Source organism: Benincasa hispida, chromosome 5 (genome assembly GCF_027475165.1).
Source record: "Benincasa hispida cultivar pf3 chromosome 5, pf3_genome.v1.1, whole genome shotgun sequence".
Classification (NCBI taxonomy): domain Eukaryota; kingdom Viridiplantae; phylum Streptophyta; class Magnoliopsida; order Cucurbitales; family Cucurbitaceae; genus Benincasa; species Benincasa hispida.
Genome location: NC_143482.1, coordinates 18,493,599 through 18,512,713, shown reverse-complemented (window position 1 = coordinate 18,512,713; position 19,115 = coordinate 18,493,599).

The window sequence follows — 19,115 nt, the reverse complement described above, 5'->3', positions numbered from 1 at the left end:
CTCCAGGTTCTACCGACGATTCTCGGGATGGTGTGGGGTTGGGCAGCAAGTCTGCGACTGGCAGCAAGGAATGCTGCCTCTCGCATGGAGATTTGGTCAGAGGAAGGGGTTGAGGGTGAAGCAGAAGATTGGGAAGCTTGGTCGGCCATGGATGATAAGGTGAAAGGAACCAGAAAGGTCGCTAGGGTTTCGGGGAAGAAGAAAGCTCTGTATGCTGGGCGCTAAGGTTTTCAGTTTGCAAAATGAGGTAAAGAGTTCACAAAGAGGAAGGGTTCCTATTTATAAGTTGGCTCATAATGGGCCTAACGCGATTTTTTCGGCGACAAGCCTTGAGACACTCAAAAGGCCCTCGAACTTCCCTCATTTATGAAATTTTCGAAAAACGTCCTTTCGTATACAGAAGCATCATTGCTTTGGGATACAAAACGATTAGACTTCTCAGTTTACAAAAATAAATTTTCTTTAATATTTTATTTGAATAGACGCAAGGTAAAGATTAACGCAATGTGTCCACCAACGCAAATGCATCTTCATAGAGGACGGGCAACAACGTACATCCCCGCAACACACCCCTTAACTAAACACATTTTTGGAGGATCGGGCACACGACATTTCTACCAGCGCATCACTACCTCAACATAGTGCATTTAGCTAAGGACGGGCAAAGGACATATACGCGCGCAACACACCCCTCAGCTTCAACGCATTCGAGTTGGATGAACGCAAAGCGTATCTTTTTAGTTCAAGATGCGTCCATTATCACGATGCATACCGAATGTTGATTGTTTTATATTTATTAATTTTTTTTTATCAACGCAAGTGCTATGACTTGCAGTAATCAATTTCTTCTCATTACTCAATCATCCACCATTTAAACAATAATGCATTCAATACATAAAGAGTTAAAAGAATTAAAGATGGTACAGAAACAAATGCAAGGGAAATAAATGAAGAATTAAATTCATAAAGTTAAGAAACAAATTAAATGAAGTAATAAAGACAAATTTCAAGAATTCAATAAGACAGAAAGTTAACAAAAGCATTTAAACATAGTTGTGAGATATGGACCAGAAGATGCATTTCTTTGAATGAGCACAATCCACACCTCTGTAAGCGGTCCAACTTGCCTGCCCAATGTCCTAGGGACATTGCTCCTTTCCATTAGATCCCGATGCTTCTGAGTTGCTGGGCAACGTAACAGGTGTTCTATTTCTCAGCTCAGATGCCAGCTGGCCCACTTGGATCTCTAAGTTTCAAATTGAAGACGCCTGCGCCTGCATCACTGGGTCATTTTTGTCCATATATTGTTTAAGCAGGGCCTCCAATGAGCTTCTAAAGGTGTTTGAAAATGAGGGTTGCTGATTATGCGATTGCCTTGGTTGCCCCTGATTTGAGTTATGGTGAAAAGGAGGGTTCCCTCGACTGCCACTTTGATGGTTGCTTGGCCCCCCTTGGTTAGGGTTCCCTCCCCAACCGAAGTTATGATGGTTTCTCCAACCCGGATTGAAGGTGTTGCTGAAGGGGTTGTTTTGGATGGCGCATCGTTGTTGGATATTCGATGGGCACATTTCTGCTACATGAGCCCCTCCACAATTAACGCAACTTATTGCGGCCACTTGAGCCGGTGCAGCGGGTTGTGCTGATTATTGAGAGATGGCTCCTTGATTGATTGCCATCGATTGGAGGATTGAAGTCACTGCGGCCATTTGAGTGGCCAATATGGTCATTGTCTCTGCAGGGACAATGGCATTGTCATTCTTTCTTCTTTCAGAGCCTCTACCTCCATAACCATCATCAATCCAGTCATCCATGTTCTGCGATATGCGTTCAAGGATGACCTTGGCCTCTGTATACGTCTTGTCCATAAAACCTCCTGCCACGGAGGCGTCAGCAACAGCCTGCGTTGATATGTTGAGGCCGTTATAAAAGGTCTCCATCAAAACGCAATCGGGTATTCCGATATGCGGGCATTTTTTCACCAATCTTCTAAATCGCACTCAGGTGGTGCTCAGGGTCTCATTTTCCATTTGCTCGAAGTTCAACACGTCCTTTCGTCTCCTTGCGTTGATGGCTGGTGGAAAGAAGTTCTTCATGAATCGCTCAACTAGTTGATCCCATGATGTAATCTCGTTCGGCTCCAGTGAGTGAGCCCACCTCTTGGCTTCGTCCCTCAAGGTGTAAGGGAACAAATAAAGTCTAATGCCGTTATGGGTAACGTCAGGTAGCAAGAAGTTGTCGCACATTTCGACAAAACTGGTCAAATGGGCATGCGGGTCTTCACCTTGCAAACCCCTAAATTGCCCTGCATTTTGGATCATTTGTAGCATGACCGGGTTTATTTCGATCCTTCCGTTCTCCTCAACTGTTGGCCTTGAAATCCTAGGCAAAAAATCATACAGGTTGGGTGCCACGTAGTTCCTCATGGGAATGTTATGATTAGCAACTAGGAACATAGGATCTTGTGTTGGCCGTACAACTCCTTGATTTCCTACGGGAACTGTATCGTTATTCTTTGCCATACTTGCTGCTTTCTTTCGCCTTATCCGATTCTGACGTGGCTGTGCACGAAAGGTACGCTCGATCTCAGGGTCAGCTTTCGATTCTGGTTCAGCACCAGTACTCATAAACTGTCAAGCTGCTCTCCGCATTGAACAGCTAGTACAACGAGATCTGTCCTGCAAAACACCACAAACATACTCAAACAATAAACCGTTAACCAATCCCCTGCAACAGCGCCATAAACTTGTTATGCAAATTTTAAGTCATACAATAGATGCAAGCAAGGTTCAAGTCCATAAACTTGTAACGCAATTTTAGTCTTTAACATGATGACTCTATTATCTGTATGCGATACTACTTCTAGATATGCGTTATTTATGAGGATCTTGTAGTATACTATGCGTTGTCACAAGTTTCCTTGCATTGGAACCAAGTATAATTCCACCGCAATTTTCTCGGTGTGATCCGAGTTCGAACACAGGGACTGTTTGAGGTTATTGCGTTATGTTTGTGATAGATGCGACCAAAGGGTTTTTTAATTTATAAAAAGGTTGTGTGTACAGGTAATTGAAAATGCGATAAAGTAAAGGTAAGCGATAAAATGCGATAATAAAGTAAATTGCGGTAAAGGTAAAGTGCGATAAAAGAAACCTAAGCTATAATGATACAAGATACAGGTTTCATGATACAAGATACTGAGATTGAGATTGACTGTGAAGAATATACAACGATCGTGTTATGCGGTGGCAAGTCTTATGTGTGAAACAGAAATAGAAAGAGAAAAGATAATTAGTACAAACATCGCAAGTTCCTTAATTGCGTCAAAGGCATAAATACGGTTTTGTTTTTCCCTTTACGTACACCTCTTGGTGATCGGCCGTGTTCCCACATCTCTGTGATGAAATAGGGACAAATGTAATGAATGCAATATTGCTTCCATCTCTGGAAGTACTTCTTGCTTTAGTTAACGCATTCTTTTAACCTTCTCTCGACAGATCAGAATGGCATCTTCACTTCTGCTCTCACAGGTGAAGATGTCGTCTAGCATTCTTTAGCTAAACATCATTAATTCTTTAGCACAGATTAAGTTACTTGTTTAATTCATATTAATCACCAAGGGATTAAAAAAACATCATGGAGAAAATGATTTAAGGAGGAATGAAAATAGACAGAGAAGTGGAAATGGAAATGATCAAGACATTCAATAATACTATTTAGCATCCGATACATGGTTGTGAATGAAGATATTAAGACAATGGAATACAATTGATGAAATAGAGTTAGAAATAAATACAAATAAGCACCAACGTCTTGGTACAGTTCTGGAATGGAAAATTGCTTGCCGGTGTCGATGGAGTGAATGGATGGATGAGCTTCCCTCTCAGGCCTTCTCAATCGGTAGAAGGAATCTAAGTACAGAGTTTCTAGGCAGGGATTTGGCAGAATTGCACTGAGACTCACCTCTCAGCCTTATCTCTTCTCTTCCTGGATTTCCTCCGATCAGTACTCAGATCAACTCTCTCTCAATAGCTTTGTATAAATTACCCCGTATCAAGTATATCTTCTATGAATTCTATGGGGGTATTTATAGGTGAAAAGCTTTGACTCTTGGCTTGTGGACCCCATTTATTGTTATGGAAATTCCGAAGATGGAGGAATAAATATTTCTTCTGTTAAGCAATCAAACTGTCAAATCTACACAATGGTTAGTTGTACACGTGTCGCAATCCTCCGCCTTTGTGTTGCTCATTTGCATCTTTCGATCATGTACTCACATGCAGTGTTGTTTCTATTAACACATGCAAGTGAAATTCAGCTCTGGATCGACTGTCGCATTGCACCGTCATTGCGTTAAATCGTCTCTTTATTGTTGATTGACTAGCGCAATGTGATAGAGATGCATTGTTCAGTTTCTCATTGAGCCTTGATCGCAAGCGGTGACTTGGTTTCCTGCAAACAGAGTAGAAATATCCTCTTCTACCATCTTAATGATATTAGTGGGTGTATTTGCGATAATTTATATTTATTGTATTTCTGAGCTAATTTTCATACAATTAACGCATATTTTCTCTCTTTTGGCCGCAATATCTGAATAAGGCAGTATAAATAACTTGTATTTCTACAAGTTATCAGCAACTATTTTCACAAGTCCCTGTGTTTGACCCTGGACTTATAAGGAAACTCATAGGAATTTACACTTGAATTCCGTTGGGGAAACTTGAGTGCACAATGCAATCCATCAACGCATATCATCCATATTTCCACTTAATAAAAATAATGCATTAGAAAGCCGGAGGGTGGATTAAGAATTTCTCGAGTATAAGGCATGCTTGAAGACAAGCATGATTCTAAGTCCAGGGGTGTGATGACGGGCAGAAATGTACGTTATTATAGGCCTTTTATTTAGAATTATGAGGGCTGTTAAGTAGAATATGTGGTGATTGTACTAAGAATTCATGAGAAAGTGAGCTTGCATCGGTCAACAATGAAAATCTCGGCTAACCCACTATTATGCGTTATTGTGCATCCAATTGTCTATTTTTGTAACTAACTGATAACGGGCAGAAATGCACGTTATCATAATGCTAAGTTCTTAAACAATGTTGGATTGCGTTGATGAAATACGATAAATTTCATCCATTAAGCATAAATTCTATAATATTGCGGTCGCATGCGTCCAACGCATTAGAACAGTTGATCTTTATATTTTTGTGCAGAATATGCGTTAACGCAATGCAAAGATTGTGATCATAGGAATTCATTTGTCTAGCACAACTTCACTGAGGGGCTTTGTGTTGATCCTGCTCACAAACATTCGCCCAAGAAGATTCGCCGCAACTTGGTCAGCGCAACATGGTGGGCGCATCCGGATGAAAGGATAATTAAGAGCGATGGGACAGAAAGCTGATGACAGTCGGATCCAAATTAAGTTGACAGCCGTTAACGGTCACGAAGTACATTCAGCTTTATCGGTGACAATTATCCGGCGCATGAGTCAGAAATTAAAGCTGTCCCATCTGTACAACTAGAAGAAAGAAGCCGCCTTTCACCATGGAAGTTCTATAAATACCAAATGCATTCTTCAGAGAAGGGGTTAAGCAGTCGATTAATTCACCACTTTACGAGTTCATGCCTCCATCCATTTCATTTTAAGGCGGATGCGAGGAAGAAAGTGTGCCGGTAGATCATTTCGGTAAGCTTGGGAAAGCACCAGAAGCTCCAAGACAGAGAGAGGGCCGACGCCTACGGAAGCAGGAACATCTTTAGATCAGAATAGAGATCCAGTGTAAAAAGCCTCGGTCAGCAAGGAATTGCTATCAGGCTCTCTACCTTTACTTTCCACTGTCATTTTGTATTCAACTTATTTATTAGAATGGAATTTCTTTCTGTATATCTATTCACTCTCTGTTGTTCATGCATGAGTAGCTAAATTAGTTGAATGGGTTGAGAAGCAATTAGCTAGCATAACGAGGGAATCTTCATTCTTGCGATTGTCTTGTTTATGAATACTTCATTTGTCTATTAGAGATACTTGGGAGGGTAGTCTAAGGACAGGATCTAAACTTGGGAAGGTCAGGTAAGAATCTAGGTTTGGAAGAACCAGATTAGAACGCATAAACAAGAGATAGGTGCTTAGGAACGAGAGATATACTGACGCAATCTCGAGTAATGCTAGCTAAAGATCTTCTCAACCCGTTCATCACATTCTCATTGCATCTATCAAAGCAACTATCTTTCTCAAATATGACGCCTTTATTTACTTCTTTTTTATCAATGCAACAACACACCCAACACTTTATTTATTTACTTGGTTACCACAAAATTTTCATAAACATTACCAACGCAACTATTTTCAAAAGTCCCTGTGTTCGACCCTGGAATTACCAGGAATCTCAGGGGAATTTACACTTGAATTCCGCTGGGGAAACATAAGTGCACAATGCAATCCATCAATGCATATCATCCATATTTCCATTCAATAAAATAACGCATCAAGTTTTTGGCACCGTTGCCAGGAACTTGGGAAAAATAGTTTGTTAATGGTAATTTTTTTTATTTCTTTGCACTCTGGAAAACTACAACCCGGAGATTGAGAGAACATTTCAAAGGAGACTACGAGACCGCCAAAAGCAACCACAATCAGACAAAGAAGAGATGGCGGAGCAGCCTGGAGGTGGAGCACCAAATGATAATAATGTCATGGCAAATCCGATTCTGTTGGCAAACAATCGTACTAGGCCCATTAAGGACTATGCATCGCCAAACCTCTATGATTTCTCTCCGAGAATCATGAGGCCTGCCCTCGACGGAAGTAGATTCGAGATGAAACCGGTGATGCTACAGATGATCCAGACTGCAAGTCAATTCGGAGGAAGGCGTGGCGAGGATCCGCACGCCCATCTTCGAAGTTTTATTGAAATCTGCAATACTTTTGTGTCCTCGAACATCTCTGCTGAAGAAGTTCGACAAACATTATTCCCATTTTCTCTCTGTGATCAGGCTAGGAAATGGGCTTCTTCGCTCGAACCAAGAGAGATTACTTCTGAGGAGTAGGTAGTGGAGAAATTCATGAAAAAGTATTTTCCACCTACCAAAAACACAAGACGAAGGAAGCTTATTACAAATTTTGAACAAGATATGGACGAATCACTCAGTGATGCTTGGGCGAGGTTTAAAAGGTTATCCGGGATTGTCCGCATAATGGGCTACCAGACTGCCTTCAAATGGAAATTTTCTATCATTGTTTGAATCCCACTTCGCAGACCGCTGCCAATGCGGCAGCCGCTGGTGGTTTGCTTGACAAAACTTACGATGAGGCGAAGAATATCCTGGACCGCATCTCCAAGAACCATGAAGATTGGAGGGAGAATGACTAGAGATTGAGATTTAAAGATTCTGACGCATACAATGGTGCTATTGTTTCATTACAAAACCAAATGACTGCAGTGATGAATTTGATTCAAGGAATGGCGATCAGCAGCCCACACTACAAGGTGGACAAATTAACGCAATAAGACAAAACACCGCAAGGTGTACGACTTGTGTGATGGGCATGCGAGGGAAGATTGCCCACAAAATCCACAGTCTGTATATTTTGTAAAGAATAATACCTTTTCAAACACTTACAACCCCAGGTGGAGAAACCACCCCAATTTTTCCTGGAAGAATCAACAACAAAATTTTCAACTTGTGGTGCAAAAATAAGGGTCACCAGGATTCTTCCAATGCGACAACGGTCAATAGAGCAATCAAGCAAGTAGCTCACAACAACCACTGCAATCCTTTTCTCTGGAGAGCCTATTGAAGCAATATATAGAGAAAAACGAGAAAGTGCTTCAAAGTCAGGCTACGTCCATCCGCAACCTCGAATTGCAAATGAGCCAGATTGCGAGTGAGCTAAAAAGTAGGCCGCAAGGGGCGTTGCTAAGTTCAATCAAACATCCACGCAACCCAGGGGGATCAGGAAAGGAGCAATGTCAGGTTGTGACATTACGCAGTGGAAAGACTGTGGAGGGTGAAAAGAAGGAGGATAGTAGAACAGCTTCCATCGCAACGGAGTCTGAGATTGCGGTAACGCAAGAAGAAGAATGAGAAAATGATGTAGTGGAACTTGAGGTTACGTCGACCTCAAAGTCAAATGAAATGGGAACCATGAAAGTCCAGTTACCACCTTTCCCTCAGAGGCTAAGAAAAAAAGAAAAACGAAGAGGTACAGTACCAACGCTTCTTATCTATGTTAAAGCAATTACATGTTAACATTCCCTTCAGTGAAGCGATTGAGGAAATGCCTGCCTATGCCAAGTTTCTAAAGGACGTGGTAACTAAGAAAAGAGGCATTGGAAAATTTTGCCACGCAAAGTTCAAAATCGATTATTCCACCGAAGATGAGCGATCCTGGGAGCTTCACTATTCCTTTCTCCATAGGAGGACTCTATATTGGGCAAGCCTTGTGTGACTTGGGGGCCAGCATAAATTTGATGCCGTTGTAAATCTTTAGACAATTAAATGTGGGGCAACTCGTGCCCACATCAGTGACTCTTCAATTGGCTGACAGATCTCTGGTACATCCAGAAGGTAAGGTAAAGGATGTGCTGATCACGATTGATAAATTTATTTTACCAGCTGACTTCATCATTCTAGACTATGAGGCCGACTAACAGGAAATGATTTTTACTGCTTTTCGGATGGGTATGCTGGATATAATCAAATCATGATAGCTTCTGAAGATCAAGACAAGACCACATTCACCTGCCCATATGGGACATTCGCTTTCCGCCGCATGTCGTTGGGCCTCTACAATGCGCTGAGCACGTTCTAGAGGTGTATGATGGCGATCTTTTTAGATTTTCTCGAGGACTCAGTGGAAATATTTATGGATGAATTCTCCGTATACGAGAACACTTATGAAGTCTACCTAGCCAATTTGGAGAAAATTCTGAAGAGATGTGAAGAGACGAACCTGGTGCTCAACTCGAAAAAATCTCACTTCATGGTGAAAGAGGGTATAGTGTTGGGACACAAGGTCTCCTGGGAAGGGTTGGAGGTGGACAAAGCAAAGATTGAAGCAATTGAAAAACTCCCACCTCCAACCAGCGTGAAGGCTGTGCAAAGCTTCTTGGGGCATGCTAGATTCTATAGATGATTTTTCAAGGACTTTTCTAAGATTGCACAACAACTGAGTGCATTGTTAGAGGTGGACAGGAAATTTTAGTTTGACAACAATTGCCTCAACGCATTCAGAGTATTAAAATATGCGCTGATTACCGTGCCTGTACTAATTGCACCGGATTGGAAAATTCCATTTGAAATCATGTGCGACGCAAGTGGGTATGCGATGGGGGATGCATTAGTGCAAAAGAAGAAAACTATTTTGTACCCCATCACATATGCGAGTAAAACTCTAAACGCTGCTCAAATAAATTATACCACCACTAAGAAAGAACTCCTGGCTATGATTTTTGCGTTGGAGAAATTTAGGGCATATCTGTTGGGAACCAAGGTATTCATTCACACTGATCACTCGACAATAAAATATTTAGTGTCAAAAAAAGACGCAAAGCCAAGGTTGATCAAATGGATCCTCCTCCTTCAAGAATTTAATATCGAGATAATTGATCGGAAGGGGACAGAGAATCAAGTTGTGGATCACTTGTCCAGACTGAAAAATCTCGAGGTTGACCGTAATGAATCTGAAGTGAGTGTCGTGTTTTCGGACGAGTAGTTGTTACACATAGAAGAATTGCCCTGGTATGCAAACATCGTTAATTATTTGATTTGTGAAAAATTTCCTGAAGATTACACCTACCATCAACAGAAAAAGCTCAAGCATGAATGCAAACATTATTATTGGGGTGAGCTAAATCTGTATAAAAGAGATGCAGACCAAATCATTCGATTATGCGTACGAAATGCTGTTCAACAACGCATATTGTCGCAATACCACGGCTTGCCATATGAAGGGCACTTTGGAGGGCAATGCACTGTAGCCCAGGTTTTGCAAAGTGGATTCTTTTGGCCTTCATTATTCAAGGATGTGGCTGACTATGCAATGAAATGTGATCGGTGTCAACGCACAGGCAACATTTCATGGAAGAACGCAATGCCAATGAACACCATCTTGGAGCTGGATTCGGCGTATGATTGATTCATGAGACCATAGCATGGCAAGCACTATATTTTATTGGTCGTCGATTATGTCTCCAAGTGGGTAGAGGCAATAGCATGCGCCGCAAGTGATGCGATGATAGTCTCCCAATTCCTCAAGAGAAATATTTTCACGCGTTTTGGCACTCCCCATGCCATCATAAGTGATGAAGGATCACATTTTGTCAATCACAGTATCAAGGAGCTGCTGCACTAGTACAATAACCTTCACAAAGTGGCCATCGCATACCATCAGCAAACGAATGGCCAGGCTGAAGTGTCCAATCGTGAAATTAAATTGATACTTGAGAAGGTAGTAAAAAATTCATAGAAAGATTGGGCAATGAAGCTTGATGATGCGTTTTGGGCATATCGGACCGCATTTAAAACACTAAAAGGTATGTCCCCCTATGCATTGGTATTTGGCAAGGCGTGTCATTTGCCTTTGGAGCTGGAATATAAAGCATTGTGGGCGGTCAAGAATTTGAATTTCGATTTAAAGAAAGCAGGGGAAGCGCGAAAACTGTAGCTGGTTGAGTTAGAAGAATGGAGGATCAACGCAATGACGCACTCCCGAGTAACGCTAGCTAAAGATCTTCTCAACCCGTTCATCACATACTCATTGCATCTATCAACGAAACTATCTTTCTCAAATCCGCCGCCTTTATTTACTTCTTTTTCATCAGCGCAACAACACACCCAACACTTTATTTATTTACTTCGTTACCACAAAATTTTCATAAACAATACCAACGTAACTATTTTCACAAGTCCCTGTGTTTGACCCTGGACTTACCAGGAAACTCAGGGGAATTTACACTTGAATTCCGCTGGGGAAACTTGACTGCACAATGCAATCCATCAATGCATATCATCCATATTTTCATTCAATAAAATAACGCATCACTAATGCAGGAATCGATCGCATGCGATGATTCCCACCATCACTAAAGGTGATTGCATACGTTCGACGCATGGATGTTGCGGCCATTAATCGCATCCATCCATCGCATAGAGGTTGTGGCTATCGAGTGATAACCATAATTGAGAAGTGCTTAGCTAGCATGACCTAGGGAAATGGGCATATTCCCTCCTACAGAGAATGCAAGAAGGAGAAAGTTAATTACGAATTTTGAATAGGAAATAGACGAATCGCTCAGCGACGCGTGGGCAAGGTTTAAGAGATTAGTGCGAGATTGTTCGCACAACGGATTATCAGACTGCCTCCAGATGGAAATATTTTACCATGGCTTAAATCTTACATCGCAGACAACTACCAATGCGGCAGCAGCTGGTGGTCTGCTTGATAAAACTTATGATAAGGTGAAGAATATCCTTGATCGTATATCAAATAATCATGAAGATTGGCAGGAAAGCGATCAAAGAGTAAAACTTCAAGAAGGTAATGCAAACAATGGTGCCATTGCATCTTTACAGAATCAAATGAATGCGATGATTAATCTGTTACAGGGCATCACAATCAACAACCCTGGAACGCAAAGAGGGCAGGTCAATGCAATTGAACAGACGAGCACCAGTTATGCCACTGGTGGAGAATCACATCCGATTGAAGAGTGTCCAAGGAACCCGCAGTTAGTATACTTCATAAATAAAAACACTTTCTCTAATACATACAACCCCGGGTGGAGAAACCACCCCAATTTCGCTTGGAAAAATAACCAACAACAGAGTTATCAACTTATGGCGCAAAAAGAAGGACCGCTAGGATTTTTCCAACGAACAGACGGTCAACCTCAACATCAAGCCAGCAGCTCACAAGCACCACCGCCATCATCCTCTCAGGAGAACCTACTAAAACGATACATTGAAAAGAGTGAGACGACCCTCTAGAACCAGGCAACTTCCATCCGCAATCTAGAAATCCAAATAGGACAGATTGCGGGAGAGCTAAAAAATAGACCGCAAGGGATGCTTCCGAGCTCAACTAAGCTCCCTTGCAACCCGAGGAATATAGGGAAAGAACAATGGCTAACAGTCTCCTTACTAAGTGGAAAGACGACAGCGGAAGAAAGGAAAGAGCCTAGCAAGACCAATTTGAATGCGATGGAATCCAAGAACTCGTTGACACAAGATGAATCAGGAGAGCTCGAGACGATGAAACCGGAAGTTGCATCCACCTCCAAGCCTCTAGAACACAAAATAGAGAAGGTACAACTACCACCATTCCCACAAAGATTGAAAAAGAAGCAAAATGATGAAGGAAAGATCGCTACGGTGGCAGTAACGGAAAGATCAAACACTATAATCCCACCAAAGATGCGCAACCCAGGAAGCTTTATGATACCCTGCTCAATTGGAGAGGTCTACATCGGTCAAGCACTATGCGCTCTTGGGGCGAGCATAAATTTAATGCCACTTTCAAACTTCAAACAATTGAATTGGGAAAACTGACGCCCACGACGGAGACTCTCTAGCTTGTGGACAGGTCCCTAGTATACCCTAAGGGAGAGTTGAAGGATGTCTTGGTCACAATTGATAAATTCATTCTACCGACAGACTTCATCATTCTAGATCATGAAGTGGACAAAGAAGTGCCTATCATATTGGGGCGACCATTTCTATCTACTGGTCGTGCTCAAATTGATGTGCACAAAGGAGAGATCACGATGAGCATCAATAGGAAGAAGCTCAGGATTGAGGCGATCAAGATCCCAGAGGATCAAGAAAAGGAGAGAAAACCTCCATGGACCTGAAAAATCTAGATTGAAGAAAAAACGAGTAGTCCTTGTGTCAGATGTGACACAAACTCATCAGCGACGCATTTTTTTTAGTATCCTTTTGATAACTTTCTTTCATGAACTTACTTTACTTTTTGTATAACCACTACTCTTTAAAATTACCAACTCTGTCTTTCATACTTTTTACCCTCTTGATATTTAGCTATGATCGTAGTAAAAAATTGTGGTGGAGCTATGCGATAACCTAAAAACACTCGACCAGTTCGACTAGCCCATCTCAATCGAGGAATCAACCCACCACAAGCAAGGATGCGATCACAAATGATGTGGGCAACAGAGCAAATTTGGGGGATGGATCTTTCTTTGACTCTTTTATCCCAAATTTTGCACTTCTCGCATCTCATTTTAATATTGCTAATTTTATTATCGAATCCTCTTTAGTTTGACGCAATCATTGAATTTTGATTACTTTATTTAGTCACCACATTCTTCCCCGTACCAATTATGATTTCAATGATGAAATTCATGCTCTTATTTCTTACCGCATGTACTAGAGTCAACTTAATTTTCGGACAGTAAATTCATGAAACATTTCTAAAAGTTAGTGGTCCACCAACTTTCTTTCAAAACGTTTTTTTTACAAAACTTCCTAAGAGCATCGCATGAGTTATTTCAGTCTATCAGCAATGAGGACATTGCTGTGTATAAATTTGGGGATGCTAGTATTTATTTTCAACCTTACTACATTTAGAAATTTCAATCTAAAAAAAAAATCATAACGTTGAGATCGGATCTAGCTCGTAGTTGGATGCTCGCATGACACCCGTGGGGGCAAGCCAAAACGAAGGTAGGAATCGTGATCAATGCATAAATCAAGTATTCACAATTCCGCTGCCAAATAAAAGAAATGGTTATTAGTTTAGACTGGGAAAGAGTGCCTTGCTCATAGTTGGATGCTCACTTGACACCCATGGGGGCAAGCCAAAACGAAGGCTAGGCACTTGGATCAACACAAGATCACAAAAATATCTAAATCATGCAAGGATAAAAATCACTTGGAAACACCCCCGTTGGAGAAAGTTTTGAAATAGATCATCCGATGTCCTAGAAACGAGTAAATTTATTTGAAGGTTAAACTTGCAATCCCTATAAAATAGAAATATTTTAGGAAGAGAACATGATAGAAATTAAGAAGGCATTGGTTCATGAAATTTGAATAAGGCACATTGAGAAATCTAGGTAGGGTAAAAGCAGTTGACTTTTTAAAGAAAATCTTTAGTTTATGCTTGAGGACAAGCATTTTTTTTTTTAAATTTCGGGGTGTGATAAGGGGTAGAAATACATGTTATTATAGCTCAAATAAGTAAAATAATGAGAGAATACGACGGTAAAAATAATCAATATCATGTCTAAAAGCGCTAAACTGAGGAAATCGTGATCGCATGCGCCCATCGTATAAAAGTAGTTAAATTACTTATTTTGTTCAGGAAAAATGCGTTGGCGCAAGTAAAATTGTGATCCAAGGAATTAAGCATCCGCACGCTTGAAAGATTGTGATCGCAAAGTCATGCGATCGTATGCAATCGTGAGAAGTTGCTCAAGAAGGTGGGCGCATAAAGACTGCGCATCTAGGTGACAACATAATAAATCATGATGGGACGAAAAGCTGATGACGGTCGAATCCGAATTTAGTTGACAAATCGTTAAAACCACACTGTTGCAAGTACACTCAACTTCCGTTGACCATTAATCGGTGCATTAGAGCAGGGGATTTAATGACCACCCATCATTGCAATCATTAGAGAGAAAGGCTGCTTCACCTTGAGCTCTATAAATACCAAAGGCCACCATTGTAAAAGGGGTTAACAAGTCATAGATCATATACAAGTTAGAAAGTCGTTGTCTTTTCACGTACATACTCATACTTATATTTAGAGGATGGAGACGAACTAGGAGATGAAGAAGCCGAGAGATCATTCTCAAACAGATTGAGAGACTGCCAGATAGCGCTACCAAAGGGAGAGAGGGCCAACACTTGCAAGAGTAAGAATATTCATCTGGACAGAGTTGGAGTGAAAAAGGCAGTGTAAAAGGCCACGGGAAGCAAGACATTGCTTACCGGGCTTCTTATCTCTAAATTCCATTGTTATTTTGTATTCAACACTTTATTTATAGAAAATGGAAATCTCACTTCAATCTTTGTTCAATCTCTCCACACTTCGCATGAGTAGCTAAATTTCCAAATGGGTTGAGAAGTACTTAGCTAGCATGACCTAAGATTTACATTTTATGTGATCATCTTGTATTATGTATGCATCATTCACCCTTTAGAGATACTTGAGAGAGTAGTCTAAAGATAAAATCTAGACTTGAGAGAGTCATATTAGAATCTAGGCTTGAGAGAGTCAGATTAGAACTGCATAAGCAAGAAATAGAAACTTAGACATAAGTTCTATCGCTATTTACACATCGCCCTAGAAATAGGATATGATTGTATGTGGTCACCTTGTTTTATGTGTGCAACATTCATCATCGCATAGGCAAGAATAGAGGCTTAGACATATGTCCTATCGACTTTTTCGTATACATCGCATGCGTCCTAGAAATAAGAGTTATGGCATTGAGAGATGACATGCTGTTGTTTGTGTGTAGCATGATCGCATAACTTGTATGTAATCTTAGGAAGTGTAAGCTAAACCCCTTCTCAACCCGTTCATCGCATACTCATTGTAACTCTTGATTTCATCAACTCCTCATTCGAACTCTGTCGCATAGGAAATATTCTTAATCAAAACACCATCCAACTTATTTGTTTTCACCACCGCAAGGGAATTAAAGTAACTGTCGTATATTTCCTCAGTAGTCCCTGTGTTTAACCCTGGACTTACCAGGAAACCTAGTGAGGCTTATACTTGGGTCTTATTAGGAAAACTTGCATGTGCACCGCATAACACATATCACGGAAAACTCACACCATAATCGCATCACAATTCACAACGCATCAGTGTCTTATTCTGGTAACACTATTGGATGCGGCCCACTTTGTAGTTGTTACAAGAAGTTGTTAAGTGCTACAGACGATGTGATCGTAATTCATACATGTGATGACATGAGGAGTGGGGGCGTCCTGTGCAATGGGTTTGTACAAGATCGGACCACAAAATCAATCATTCTAACATTATATCGATGTTTACTGTTTAAGACTGACTATTTCAAAGAATGACGTATGGACCTTTATCCTGAGCTAACTATGAACTCCTATTTATTCGGGATTATCCTTAAATTTATATACGTGAGAGTTGACTCAACAGCACCGGCTCAATAAACCGCCATTTGAGGGGCAAGATCGGGTAGATAGCTGGGGACATAGGGTGTAAGATGGAATTCACTCCTACCTATTTTTAGGGATAGTAGAGAGGTTGTTCCCTTAAGTGCTGACTTCAGGTCTTGAACAATGCGCCCCACCTCTCATTGGCCTGAGAGTGACTCGATTTGTTGATTGGAACACAAATCAATTGTTCATTAGAGGATCAGTGGGACTTAAGGAACAAGAGGTGATCTCAGGGGTAAAATAGACATTTGACCCAGCCATTATTACGAACAAGCTACGAAGGGTTAACTTCCTAATCATAGTTATATCGAGTGGACATAATATACCTATAGTGAGGGGAGTGCAACTATGGGCTTTAGTGCAGAGACCCATTAGTTAACAAATGGGGGTTAATTTGGTGTAATGAGTTTAGGCAATTAATCTCGGATCATTGGAGCCCATGATTTGTAGGTCCACAAGGTCCCCCTAATAGCTCATAAATGGATTAACTTTAGAGTAGCATGATAAGTTAATTTGAAATGTTAAAATTAGAATTAAGGGAATTAGTAATTATATGAGTTATGATTACACATTTAATTTTAGAATAAAACGGAATTGGAGAATTTAATAATATTTAAATATGATTTAAATATTAAATTCATGAAGGTCGAATTTGTGTAAAATTAGTTTAATATTTTAAATTAAATTAATTAGAATTAATTAAATTATTTATATATTTATTTTATTAAAAAATTAATTTGTGAAATTAATTCTATAAAATCAATAATGTTTTCAATTTTGTAATCAAATTGATTTTTGAAATTGTTTTTTAAAATTTGAAAACTTTGGAAAAACACAAAATGGGAAATGTTGGATTTCTCCACTCACTTAACCAAGGAGCTCACAACAATCCCACTTGAGTTTGCTTCAATTCTCCATGCATGAGCTGCACCTCATGCAGGCTTCTCCTTTGCATGATAGTCCTACAATATATAGAGAAGATTGAAGTGGAGATGAAGCATGCATTATTTGAATTTTTACAGAAAAATTTGAGTGGAAGAAGGTGTTCTTCAAGTTGGTGTAGCAGTGTGTTCTTCCCAAGATTCCCTTCATTCAAGCTTATTTTGAGTCCCACAAGTCAATTTAAAGCTTCAAGATAATAGTAGGGAAGATCTTAAAGTGGTTCACAAGAAGAATTGGAGAAGATTTGCAGCTACATTAAAGATTAAAGAGGTTCTACAAAGGTATTACTTGAAACCTTCTTATTATTGTATGAGGATGCTTCATTTATAGCCAAAATTGATGAATTAGAATGCTTATTGATCCTTGTTGCTTTCGTTGCATGCTGATATACCCCTTTACTAAACCCATTATTTTCTCTGCATACTTTGAATGTGTCGATGTACGATTAGACCACATTGTTCGCCTCTTATGAAATGAACCTTGAAGTAGACCTCTTATGTATTCTAGCAACGAAGTTATTTGCAACACTTCTTTGGTAATAGCATTGAAGCATTTGACACTATTGTTGGTCATGTTATCATATCAGTTCCCGAAGTGGTAACACCGTGCCCATCACTGAATATCAACATCCTCCAAATACCTTGCAAGAGAACCGTTGTTGTAGTGTATTCGTTTTTTTGTCCTAAAACTCGTGGAATGTAAACAATAAACTTATTATGTTATCAATAAAGATGTTATTGAGGTTTTATTCAATAAAGTTGTTATTTAATGTATGAATTGCTCATTTCATTACCTAAATCCAATAAACTAAAGATTCATGGCTATTATATGAATACTTGAACTTTATATGCTGACATAAAGATGGATCAAGTTCGAGTAAGTAGCCAAAACGGTGTGTAGTATATGAATAAGGTTGGGTGCATTATTTTGATAACACTATCGGATGTGGCCTACTCTGTAGTTGTTACAATTTTATGTAAAGTGCTACAAATGAAGTGATCCTCATTCGTTCATGTAATGACATGAGGAGCAGGGGCATCCTATGTAATGAGTTTGCATAAGATTGAACCAAGAAATAAGTCGTTCTTACTTTATAATGCTGCTTACCATTTATTACTGACTATTTCAAAGCGACCACCTAGGTAACTCGACTTTAATCCTGAGCTAACTATGAACTCCTTTTTATTCGGGATTATCCTTAGATTTACATGGGTGAGGGTTGGCTCAATAGCATCGACTCAATAAGCCTCCCATTTCAAAGATAATATCGGATAAATAGCTGGGGACATAGGGTGCAAGACGAAATTCACTCCTACCAAATTTTAGGGATAGTAGAGAGGTTGTTCCCTTTAGTGTTGACTGTGGATCTTGAACAAGGGGTCTCAACCTCTCATTGGCCTAAGATGGACTCGGTTTAGTGATTGGATCATAAACCAATTGTTCATTATGACTTTCTCTAATGGGACATTTTTCTACAAATAAGTCAATTAATAGAGGATCGATGGGACTTAAGGAGCAAGGTGTAATCTCGGGGGGAAACCAGCATTTGATCCAGCCGTTATTTTGAACAATCTATGAAGAGTTAACGTACTAATCATTGTTATATCGAGTGGACACAATATATCTACAGTGAGGGAAGTGTAACTACTAGGCTTTAGTGGAGTGACTCGGTAGTTAATAAATGTTGGTTAATTAGGTTAAAGAGTTTAGACGGTTAATCTCGAATCGTTGAAGCCCATGATCTATAGGTCCATGAGGTCCCCATACTAGCTCATGTCATATTAAACCTTGGAATAGCGTGACAAATGAATTTGAAGGGTTCGAATTCAATTTTTGGAGCAGAGCGTTAAATATATACGATATATTTAACCTAATGTTTAATTTTGAATCAAACATAAAAAAAAATAATAAATAGGAGAAATTTAAATAAGATTTAAATATCAAGATTATGAATTGGGATTCAAACTGATTGGTATTAGTGTTTGATTTAATATTAAATT